Raw genomic sequence first — 12130 nt, 5'->3', positions numbered from 1 at the left:
CCGTTCACACTAAGGCGACCTGTGAGGCGACCTGGTCGCCTCACAGGTCGCCGTAGGTTGCCTCCCATAGGGAAGCTGCGGACCCGTTCTAATAGGAGCGACACAAGTCGCTTCCGACTTAGAAAAAGGGTCCGGAGCTTCTTTGGGGCGACCAGGAGGCGACCGCCATAGACTTCTATGTTATGAAGTCCGTGGCGGCCGCTCCGAGGTCGCGGCGCGCTGCTTGCACCACGACCTCGGAGGTTGCGGTGCGAAGTAGCGTCGCTTGTATGTGAACGGGGCCTAAAGGGAAACTGGCACAGAGAAGTCAGGGTCTCTTATTGCTTTTTGAAAATACATATCTCAAATGGCTGCTCCTGTGCCTGCTCTGTGTTATCCCTTCGTTCATCCACGCGTTTGACTTTTGACATTGCTCTGTTCACCTCTGATGGCATTTGACTTAAACCTGCAGATAAGTGGCCACCACTATTAGCAAGGACTTGAAAACAGACACTTGTCATTTTAGGTCAGTTATCTCTTAACTCTATCCGGTAAAATGTCAAAAGTGCCCCGAGGCTACTTCTTTCTTATCGCCTCTAATTAGCTATAGTCAATGGTAGTTTAAAGTGCAATTGGTAAAAGGAATGTCATGTTTTATCTTCACGTCAAACAGAAAAAATAATATACACAGCCTCTGACATGTCCTGTACCATGTCCGCACTGCCCCTTACATGTCCTGTACCATGTCCGCACAGCCCCTGACATGTCCTGTACCATGTCCGCGCAGCCCCTGACATGTCCTGTACCATGTCCGCACAGCCCCTGACATGTCCTGTACCATGTCCGTACAGCCCCTGACATGTCCTGTACCATGTCCGCACAGCCCCTGACATGTCCTGTACCATGTCCGCACTGCCCCTTACATGTCCTGTACCATGTCCGCACAGCCCCTGACATGTCCTGTACCATGTCCGCACTGCCCCTGACATGTCCTGTACCATGTCCGCACTGCCCCTGACATGTCCTGTACCATGTCCGCACTGCCCCTGACATGTCCTGTACCATGTCCGCACAGCCCCTGACATGTCCTGTACAATGTCCGCACAGCCCCTGACATGTCCTGTACCATGTCCGCACAGCCCGTGACATGTCCTATACCATGTCTGCACAGCCTGTGACATGTCCTGTACCATGTCCGCACAGCCCGTGACATGTCCTGTACCATGTCCGCACAGCCTGTGACATGTCCTGTACCATGTCCGTACAGCCTGTGACATATGCTGTGACATGTCCGCAGCCTATGACATCTCCTGTACCATGTCCGCACAGACTATGACATCTCCTGTACCATGTCCGCACAGCCTAAGACGTCTCCTGTTCCATCCAATATGCAGCCTCTGACCACCTGTCCTGTCTTGCTATCCTGTAGCATATATTGCCAGAACATATCTGTCTTATCTATATATAATACACTTTTCAAATGTGCTTTAAAATGCATGGTTTTCCCTTTTATGAACAAGAAAATAATGACGTTCTGCTGTTGGGCTGGTATAATAATACTATGGGGCTGGTATGAAATTATTTCCAGGGCTGGTTTTTATTCCCAGTCCGGCCCTGGCCGCAGCGAGAGAGTCCCCTGAGGTAAAGTAAAGTGTTGTCTGCGTAGAGGGAGATCTTTTCCATCAAGGGACCTACCGGGATCCCCGCAACAGAGGGGAGGGCCCTTATCAGAATAGCCAGTGGTTCCAATGCCAAAGCAAAAAGGGAGGGGGAGAGCGGGCACCCCTGTCAGGTTCCCCTACCCAGTTCAAAGGAGGGCAAAAGAATACCATTCGTCCTCACCTGGGCCTTGGGTTTGTTGTACAGGAGTTGAATCCAGGAAATAAACTTAGCTCCCACCCCGAAACATCGAAGCACCTGCCAGAGAAAGCCCCACTCTACGGAGTCAAAGGCCTTCTCTGCGTCCAATGAAGCTACAAGACCCGGTAAAGCAGAGTCTCCCACATATGCCAAATTGGTAAAGAGGTGGCGGAGATTGATGTCAGTGCCCTTGCCCGGCATGAAGCCCGTTTGATCTCCGTGAACGAGGGATAAAATCACAGAATTCAGGCGAATAGCCAGGAGTTTAGCAAAGATCTTGGCATCAACGTTGAGCAAGGAAATTGGCCTATACGACCCACATAATTCAGGATCTTTGCCGGGCTTAGGCACCACCACAATCACCGCCTGAGCCATGGACTGGGGAAGGGCGCCCAAGTTAGCCACCTCATTCACCAGGCCATGGAAGTTGGGCAGGAGAACATCTTCATTAGCCTTGAAGAACTCAGATGGAAGCCCATCGGGGCCGGGAGTTTTACACGTCTGCAGGGAGCCTATCACCGTCTGGACCTCCTTCAGAGTAAAGGGGGCCTCCAAGCGCCTCGCCGCCTCAGTAGACAACTCAGGGAAGTCAACGAGGGAGAGAAAGGAGTCCAATTCAGCATTAGTATAGTCCACTCTCGAGGCATAAAGTCGGGCATAAAAACTAGCAAAATGGTCGTTGATTTGACTAGGGTCTGAACAGATAGAGCCGTCATCCCCCCTAATGCGTGCTATGTGGGTAGTGGTCGAGCGTTCCCTGGAGAGCCATGCCAGCAGTCTGCCCATCCGCTCACCTGTAATGTTCCGGTACCTTTGGTACCCTAAATTACACTTTCCACAAGTGTATGCGCCCCACCATTTACTTTTGGAAAGGTGCGCATACACCTTTAAGACTGGAGCTGTCATCACCCAGCGCCGGACTAGATGGCTATTTAAATCACCGGTTCTCACTCACATGTGTTCGTTCAAACACCCTTACCTGGATGCTAACCTTGCTTGAAGCTTCCATGCTTGCAAGCTTACCTCGCTGACGGAACCTCGCTGCGCTGATCCCTGTATCCCGCTACTGGATCATCCGCCTCTCCTGAACCACCCTTCGGCTGTATCGCTAATAGTACCCCGCAGGGGAATTCTCTATAAACTTATACTAAGCTTACACTATCTAGCTCTGCATAGTAAAGACTGTTTATCACATCTGCATAACTAGATTGCTAGCTCTTGAGACTACTGCTACTTTTCTGCACTGGGTTGATCTATTTTGTATGTCCACCTGCTATTCTGTCATCTGCTACCATACAACATTGCTAAACCTTCCTGCATCCATCTGCTACTGTCTCACCTTCAAGTGTCTATCACCTACCACCTCCACTCAACCTATCCCTCAACCTTCATCATTGTGTTACCACATACATAAAGTCACTCTAGGAACCAGCTTGCTAATTGTGTGTATTTACTGGCTGAAATAAGACCTTCCACACATGATGAGTCATTGAGGTTGGGAATGGTATCTCAGCATATCTCTTACATGACTACTGACGTGGAACTATTTCTGCAGCTGAAAATCCACACCATATAAGAAACGCAGGAGCGTTACATCACCCTGCTCAAAAATACGCTGCGTTTGGGAGAGCACCATTTTTTTGCAGGAAACAGTGCGGAGGAGGGTTATTTCCCTATAGGTCATCGTTAGTGCACTATATATCTCTCTGTTACCAGTAGCCACATACTTTGCTTCCTGTCTCTTGGCCTTGGACTCCAGGTCCTTCAGCTCCAGAGAGGATTCTTTACGAGCTGTCCCTGGCTCCTAGCATAGGCCTTAAAGGCATCCCAGGTCGTGGCCGAATCTGCGGTGCCCTTGTTGTGAACCCAGAAGTCCAGGAGTTCAGACGTCACCCTCGGGGCCACCCTCTCATCCGTCACCCAGAACCGAGACAGCCGCCAAAGGCAGAGCCCAGGAGACGTGTCCGTGCCGAGCCGCAGGAGCACAGGAGCATGGTCCGAGATGCCCCTAGGGAGGATGGAGGCCTCAAGGGTGAGCGCTAGGAGGGGATTGCTGACCAACATGAGGTCAATACGGGAGAGTGTAGCATAAGTGGCAGAGTGGCAGGTAAACTGCCGCTCGTGGGGTGCTTCCACCGCCAGACGTCCCAGAGGCCATAGACTTCAGCCCAACGGGAAAGTGGGGAGTCCCCGGCTGGATCGCTTCCCATTCTGTCCACCGAAGGGATCGGGGGCATATTAAAGTCACCAGCCAACAGCACAAGGGCAGAAGGGTATTGAGCGAGGATCGGGGTCAGCGTATGGAGAAGAGACATAGTGGCCGGGGGGGGGGGGGATTGTAGATCCCCGCGATAACCATTTCAAGTCTATCACACATGGCATGAAGTACAACATATTTACCCCCGGGGTCAGGGTGGAGATCCAGCAAAACAAAATGTAGGGACTTGTGGATTAGAACACTGACACCTCTCGAATAGGAAGAGTATGTGGAGTGGTAATGGGAGCCCACCCACGGTTTCTTAAGTGCAAGGAGTCTGCTGCCCATCAGGTGGGTTTCCTGGAGAATGCAGATATGCCGGCGGTATTTCTTCAGGTAATCAAACATAAGTGAGCGTTTAAATTTGGAGTTAAGGCCCCGGACATTCCAGGACACAATGACTAGGGGGGCCATAATAGCAGGGAAGGACAACACAAGGGGGTCTGGATCTCCACCCAAACCCCAGGATCATTCAGGAAGGAGGGAAGGGTAAGGCACACAGCACCAGAGGACAGAAACATTAGAAGAGGGCAGCTACAAGGCAACAGGAGCAGCCCAGAAGACCATTGTTGCATAAGAGGAACCCACAAAAAAGAATATGTCACAGTAAACCCCAACAGAAAAAACAGGCAAAACAAACCCCTCCCCACACCCCCCACCCCACGCAACCCCCGAAACCTGGGCACGTTTCAGAGCCCCAAACCAGGAAGGCAACTGCCATACGGGGGAATTAACAGTGGCACCCCGAAGGGCGATGTAAAGGCCAAGTTCCAGAGTCCAGGCCCCAACGTGGATCGCCATCTAGAATGGCAAAATCACGGATGCCCGGTCCCTGCAGGATAGCGAATCACCCAGAAGAGTCCGGGGGCACAAAGCTTGATTGCAGACAACTTCAGAAGGAGTAACAACTATGAGTAGTAAATCCAGTAGCACCAGTTCCAAGGCCCCGTATCAGGATACCGAAGGACAGGCTTGGAAGACATCAGTGAGAGGGCCAACAGGGCAGATAGTTGTAGTCCGGGAGAAAAAAAAAGGGGAAAGAAAAATAAATCTTCCAGGTATCAACCAGACCACCGCAGGCCATCCAAATGCGTAGAAAATAGGCGGGCAAGGAGAGATGATTCAGGTCCTAGGGAGGGTTTCAATCCAGCGTGAGGCTTCATCTGGCGAAGTAAAGAACCGGACCGACTCCCCATCCTGCACCCGCAACCGAGCAGGGAAAAGCATACTGTATTTCATTTTCCTGTTACGAAGATACAGCTTAACATGGTCAAAGGAGCGGCGGAGCCTTTGTGTGTCCACAGAGTAATCAGGGAAAATCATTAGCTTAGCCGCTTCAAAGTGCAGGGAGTCCAACTTCCTAGCCTCCCGCAGGACCAGATCCCTGTCACGAAAGTTGAGAAGGCGGAAGATAAATGTGCGTGGCGGGGACCCCGGGGGCCCGCGGGCCTCAGGAATTCTGTGCGCCCTCTCTACCACAAAAAAAGGGGAGAACTGTGCCTGAGGAAGGAGGGAGCGCAGCAGGCGCTCAGTGAAGGATGCGTGGTCGGGACCCTCAGCCCCCTCAGGAAGGCCGACCACCCGGAGATTATTCCTCCTGTTCCGATTCTCCGCATCCTCTGCCCTGGACTCCAAAGCCTTCACTTTAACTTTCAGGGTGTGGAGGATACCAGTGTGCTCGTGAATAGTGTCCTCCGCCTCCCCCACCCGGCGCTCAACCTCCGTCATGCGGGTGCGGAATTTATACATGTCCCTCCGCAGGAGACCGATGTCGGACTGGATAGAGTCAATCTTACCCATTAGGGTGGCTTGGCAAGTGTTAATAGCCAGCATCAGGGCAGTGAAGTGCTCCGAGTCGCGCTGGGTCGGGTCCGCACCATCCGTCTGGGACGCCATGTTGGAGCTTCTGGCAAGAAGGGCCTTGAGGACGGCCGTGGAGGAGGATTTACCGGACTTCGGGTGGTGAGAGGAGCGGGAGCTTCGGCGCATCACCTCCACTGCCACAGCACGGGTCGGGAGCTCAAGAAGGTCGGTAGGTGCAGGGGCCAGGTAAGCAGCGGCGATCCACACGGAGCTCTCTTACTAATGCCCTGTACACACGTGCAGATTATCTGAAGACTTTTGTCTGTAGACTTACCAAAACCATATAATATGAGGTCAAACCTAAACACTTTCAATTTGTATGCAATCCGGCAGGCCCTTGCACTACATAGAAAAGGTAAGTCTGCAGACAAAAGTCTTCAGATAATCTGCACGTGTGTACGGGGCATTAGCGTCCACTCCGGTGGCCATCTTGGACATGCCCCCCCATCTTTCCTGTAGTTAGTAACTACGCAATAACTTTTGTGTAAACCAATCAAAACACGCTTATTGCGATTTTTTACCAAATATATGTAGCAGAAAACAAATTGGCCTAAGATGTTAAAAAAATTTTGATTTTTAAATTTTTTGGGAATGTTCTATAGCAGAATGTGAAAAATATTGTTTTATTTTCAAAATTGTCACTGTTTTTTGTTTATAGTACAAAAATAAAAAATCGCAATGGTGATCAAATATCACTAAAAGAAAGCTCTATTTGTGGGAAAAAAAGAACATAAATTGCATTTGGGTACAGCTTCGCACGACCTAGCAATTGTCAGTTAAAGTAACGCAGTGCCGAATCCCAAAATAGGGCCTGGTCAGGAAGGGGGTAAAATCTTCCGGGGCTGAAGTGGTTAAACCCAAAACCAAAGTTATAATATATTGCAGCTTACCAATCATTAGATGTGGTGGGTGCATTTGTTTTCCTTTTTTAGGCTTTTTTCCCCCCCTCTGTTTTTACCTGGTGATCTGCCCAGTAACACACCTCCTGTATTGGAGTGTCCCCACTCTGGATGAAGGAGCACAGGGGGCACCTTTTGACAGCAGCATTGTCAGTCTGGGTGGGGGGATGGTAGTGTTAGATGTAATAGAAGATTTAGATACACTAACAAATTGAAGCCAAACTCCAACTTACACTTTATAATCAGTTACGCCATCCTTTTTGGATGGTTTTACATAAATAAATAAAAGCTGATCATTGTAAGCCCCCCTGTCAGTGGTAGATGGTTTGTCTCTGTAATGGATACACTCTAATGGAGAGATCATTCTTTTAAATAAATAAAAAAAAAAAACAGACTTACTGGCTGGATCACCAAAAGAAAAAAGAAGAAATTCTAAAAAGAAAACTAACACAGCCATCACAGCTAAGGATTGGTAAGCTGCAATGTAATAATAGCTGAAGCTGTTCACACCTGTATGATATTTGTAAAGATTTATTTTAGGTTAACCAGAGTTTAGTGTCACTTTAAAATATAAAGTCTATAGAATGTGTTTCGGTATAAAGGAATGGAAACCTCCGGGGCTCAGGGAAATGAGGAATTAGGAAAGATTGGAAGTGACTCTATACGCAACAATCAGCACTTCTACACAACAGTTGTCACTGTGCTTCAGGATAGTCTCTTGCGCATGCGTATCTGGACCGTCTGCCAGTACAGTGCACGGATGTACAGACTACGCATGCGCCGGAAACACGTTCACTGCCAATGAAGAGCGCTGGTTGGTTCAGTCACGGCCAGAGGTCAGTGCGCATGCGTAGTGGAGTGTGGAGAGTTGCCGGTGTCCCGGGTGTTGGTGGACGGGAATAACAAGTTACCGGTTGATTCCCGTGAGTACGGAGCGGGGTGTTCTGTTAGTGTACTGAGGGCTGTGTTCATATGTGGGGGGAGGGGAGTTCTCTGTCACCAGCAGACTCAGTCTATGTTCGTCCCACAGAGGTCTCCCCCCCCCCCCCTTCTCTCCCCTATACAGAGATATTGAGCCCCCCCAATCCAGAGGTTGCCCCCCTTCTCTCTCCTATACAGAGGTACCCCCCCTCGTACAGAGCCCCCCCCCCTTCTCTCCCCTATACAGAGGTACTGAGGTCCCCCCCCCATACAGAGGTCCCCCCCTTCTCTCCCCTATACAGGGGTACTGAGGTTCCCCCCCCCCCCATACAGATGTCCCCCCCTCCATACTGATGTCCCCCCCCCTTCTCTCCCCTATACAGAGATACTGAGGCCCCCCCATACAGAGGCCCCCATTCTCTCCCCTATACAGATGTACTGAGGTCCCGCCCCCCCCCATACAGATGTCCTTCCCTCCCCTATACAGAGGTACTGAGGTCCCCCCCCATACAGAGGTCCCCCCCTTCTCTCCCCTATACAGGGGTACTGAGGTTCCCCCCCCCCCATACAGATGTCCCCCCCCATACTGATGTTCCGACCCCCCCTTCTCTCCCCTATACAGAGGTACTGAGGCCCCCCCATACAGAGGCCCCCATTCTCTCCCCTATACAGAGGTACTGATGTTCCCCCCCCCATACAGATGCCCCCCCTTCTCTCCCCTATACAGATGTACTGAGGTCCCGCCCCCCCCCCCATACAGATGTCCTTCCCTCCCCTATACAGAGGTACTGAGGTCCCCCCCCATACAGAGGTCCCCCCCTTCTCTCCCCTATACAGGGGTACTGAGGTTCCCCCCCCCCATACAGATGTCCCCCCCCCCATACTGATGTTCCCCCCCCCCTTCTCTCCCCTATACAGAGGTACTGAGGCCCCCCCATACAGAGGCCCCCATTCTCTCCCCTATACAGAGGTACTGAGGTTCCCCCCCATACAGATGCCCCCCCTTCTCTCCCCTATACAGATGTACTGAGGTCCCGCCCCCCCCCCCCCCCCCCATACAGATGTCCTTCCCTCCCCTATACAGAGGTACTGAGGTCCCCCCCATACAGAGGTCCCCCCCTTCTCTCCCCTATACAGGGGTACTGAGGTTCCCCCCCCCCCATACAGATGTCCCCCCCCCCCATACTGATGTTCCCCCCCCCCTTCTCTCCCCTATACAGATGTACTGAGGCCCCCCCATACAGAGGCCCCCATTCTCTCCCCTATACAGAGGTACTGATGTTCCCCCCCCCCATACAGATGCCCCCCCTTCTCTCCCCTATACAGATGTACTGAGGTCCCGCCCCCCCCCATACAGATGTCCTTCCCTCCCCTATACAGAGGTACTGAGGTCCCCCCCCCATACAGAGGTCCCCCCCCTTCTCTCCCCTATACAGGGGTACTGAGGTTCCCCCCCCCCCATACAGATGTCCCCCCCCCCCCATACTGATGTTCCCCCCCCCTTCTCTCCCCTATACAGAGATACTGAGGCCCCCCCATACAGAGGCCCCCATTCTCTCCCCTATACAGAGGTACTGAGGTTCCCCCCCCATACAGATGCCCCCCCTTCTCTCCCCTATACAGATGTACTGAGGTCCCGCCCCCCCCCCCATACAGATGTCCTTCCCTCCCCTATTCAGAGATACTGAGGCCCCCCCCTTCTCTCCCCTATACAGAGGTGCTGAGGTTTCCCCCCCCATACTGATGTCCCCCCCCCTTCTCTCCCCTATACAGAGATACTGAGCCCCCCCCATACAGAGGCCCCCCCTTCTCTCCCCTATACAGAGGTACTGAGGTTCCCCCCCCCCCCATACAGATGTCCTTCCCTCCCCTATTCAGAGATACTGAGGCCCCCCTTCTCTCCCCTATACAGAGGTGCTGAGGTTTCCCCCCCCCCCATACTGATGCCCCCCCCCTTCTCTCCCCTATACAGAGATACTGAGCCCCCCCCATACAGAGGCCCCCCCTTCTCTCCCCTATACAGATGTACTGAGGTCCCGCCCCCCCCCCCCCCCCCCATACAGATGTCCTTCCCTCCCCTATACAGAGGTACTGAGGTCCCCCCCCATACAGAGGTCCCCCCCTTCTCTCCCCTATACAGGGGTACTGAGGTTCCCCCCCCCCATACAGATGTCCCCCCCCCATACTGATGTTCCCCCCCCTTCTCTCCCCTATACAGAGATACTGAGGCCCCCCCCCATACAGAGGCCCCCATTCTCTCCCCTATACAGAGGTACTGAGGCCCCCCCATACAGAGGCCCCCATTCTCTCCCCTATACAGAGGTACTGAGGTTCCCCCCCCATACAGATGCCCCCCCTTCTCTCCCCTATACAGATGTACTGAGGTCCCGCCCCCCCCCCCATACAGATGTCCTTCCCTCCCCTATTCAGAGATACTGAGGCCCCCCCCTTCTCTCCCCTATACAGAGGTGCTGAGGTTTCCCCCCCCCATACTGATGTCCCCCCCCCCTTCTCTCCCCTATACAGAGATACTGAGCCCCCCCCATACAGAGGCCCCCCCTTCTCTCCCCTATACAGAGGTACTGAGGTTCCCCCCCCCCATACAGATGTCCTTCCCTCCCCTATTCAGAGATACTGAGGCCCCCCTTCTCTCCCCTATACAGAGGTGCTGAGGTTTCCCCCCCCCCCATACTGATGCCCCCCCCTTCTCTCCCCTATACAGAGATACTGAGCCCCCCCCATACAGAGGCCCCCCCTTCTCTCCCCTATACAGAGGTACTGAGGTTCCCCCCCCCCATACAGATGTCCTTCCCTCCCCTATTCAGAGATACTGAGGCCCCCCTTCTCTCCCCTATACAGAGGTGCTGAGGTTTCCCCCCCCCCCATACTGATGCCCCCCCCCTTCTCTCCCCTATACAGAGATACTGAGCCCCCCCCCCCATACAGAGGCCCCCCTTCTCTCCCCTATACAGAGGTACTGAGGTTCCCCCCCATACAGATGTCCTTCCCTCCCCTATACAGAGATACTGAGGCCCCCCCATACAGATGCCCCCCCTTCTCTCCCCTATACAGATGTACTGAGGTCCCGCCCCCCCCCATACAGATGTCCTTCCCTCCCCTATACAGAGATACTGAGGCCCCACCATACAGAGGCCCCCCTTCTCTCCCCTATACAGAGGTACTGAGGTTCCCCCCCCCCATACAGATGTCCCCCCCCCTTCTCTCCCCTATACAGAGGTACTGAGGTCCCCCCCCCATACAGATGCCCCCCCCCCTCTCTCCCCGCCCCCCCTTCTCTCCCCTATACAGATGTACTGAGGTTCCCCCCCATACAGATGTCCTTCCCTCCCCTATACAGAGATACTGAGGCCCCCCCATACAGAGGTCCCTTCCTTCTCTCCCCTATACAGAGATACTGAGGCCCCCCCCCCCATACAGAGGTCCCTTCCTTCTCTCCCCTATACAGAGGTACTGCGGTTCCCACCCCCATACAGAGGTCCCCACCTTCTCTCCCCTATACAGTGGTACTGAGGCCCCCCCTCCCCTCTTCTGGGGAGCGTACCCGGGGGTGGAGATCATATCAGAGGTCACCAGGATGTGGAGCGTAACCGGGGTGAGGAGTGTGTCTGGGACAGGGAGGGTATCGGGGGTCACTGGGGTGTGGAGCGTACCCGGGGTGAGGACTGTAAACGGGGTGGGGAGCGTATTTGGGTTGAGAGAACTCAGGTTATCCCTGTACTCCACTATCACTGGACAATATGCGGAGAGGTTGGGGTCTGTCCATGTGAACTGTGAAGTATCAGATTTTACACCCAGCTGACCAATGTGTCCCTGACCTCATGTGACAATGCCATCACAGGAGAGGACCAGAGTAAGTCACATCCTCCTTACCTTAGAAGTATTGGGCACTCCTCCATGTGACAGTGCTGAGCTAATCCTTGTCACAGGAGATGATCAGAATGAGTCCATCCATTTTTTTTGCTTAGGGGGGAGATAGATAAAGCTATAGGTAACTTGACTAAACCTCTCACTGGCCCAGTCGGAGTGAATGAACTATAACACTGATGACAGCTGCAGCTTTAATCATTGTTTCCATCACCCCAGCTGTGCTTTTTCTTTATTATTCCAATTGTTGTCTGATTTCATTAGAATAAACATACTGTGATTGAAATTGGCATTTAAAATTACATATTTCAATTAATATATTTATGTACTAAACGGGGGTTTCTTCAATGATATTGATTTTCAAATGAATGGCATAATACTATATAATCTTGTTTTAATACTGTTTTGCCACCAGAAATCCCTCAATCACAGCACTACCTGCCTGGAGTTTGCATGTTCTCCCTGT

General features: G+C 52.6%; 1 protein-coding gene across 2 annotated transcripts in view; it reads left to right on the top strand.

Annotated features, from left to right (window-relative positions):
• The first annotated feature begins 7713 nt into the window (after window positions 1-7713).
• Window positions 7714-12130, top strand: part of DET1 (DET1 partner of COP1 E3 ubiquitin ligase) — a 114372-nt gene continuing 109955 nt past the window's right edge. For both annotated transcript variants that reach the window (XM_082256340.1, XM_082256339.1), the window contains exon 1: window positions 7714-7781. The gene's annotated coding sequence lies outside the window, so the exon portion shown is untranslated. The remainder of the gene's footprint in view (window positions 7782-12130) is intronic.

The sequence above is a fragment of the Pelophylax lessonae genome (genome assembly GCF_965119305.1).
Source record: "Pelophylax lessonae genome assembly, chromosome: 4".
Classification (NCBI taxonomy): domain Eukaryota; kingdom Metazoa; phylum Chordata; class Amphibia; order Anura; family Ranidae; genus Pelophylax; species Pelophylax lessonae.
The sequence above is the reverse complement of the archived record's forward strand: the minus strand, read 5'-3'. Positions and strand labels throughout refer to the sequence as shown.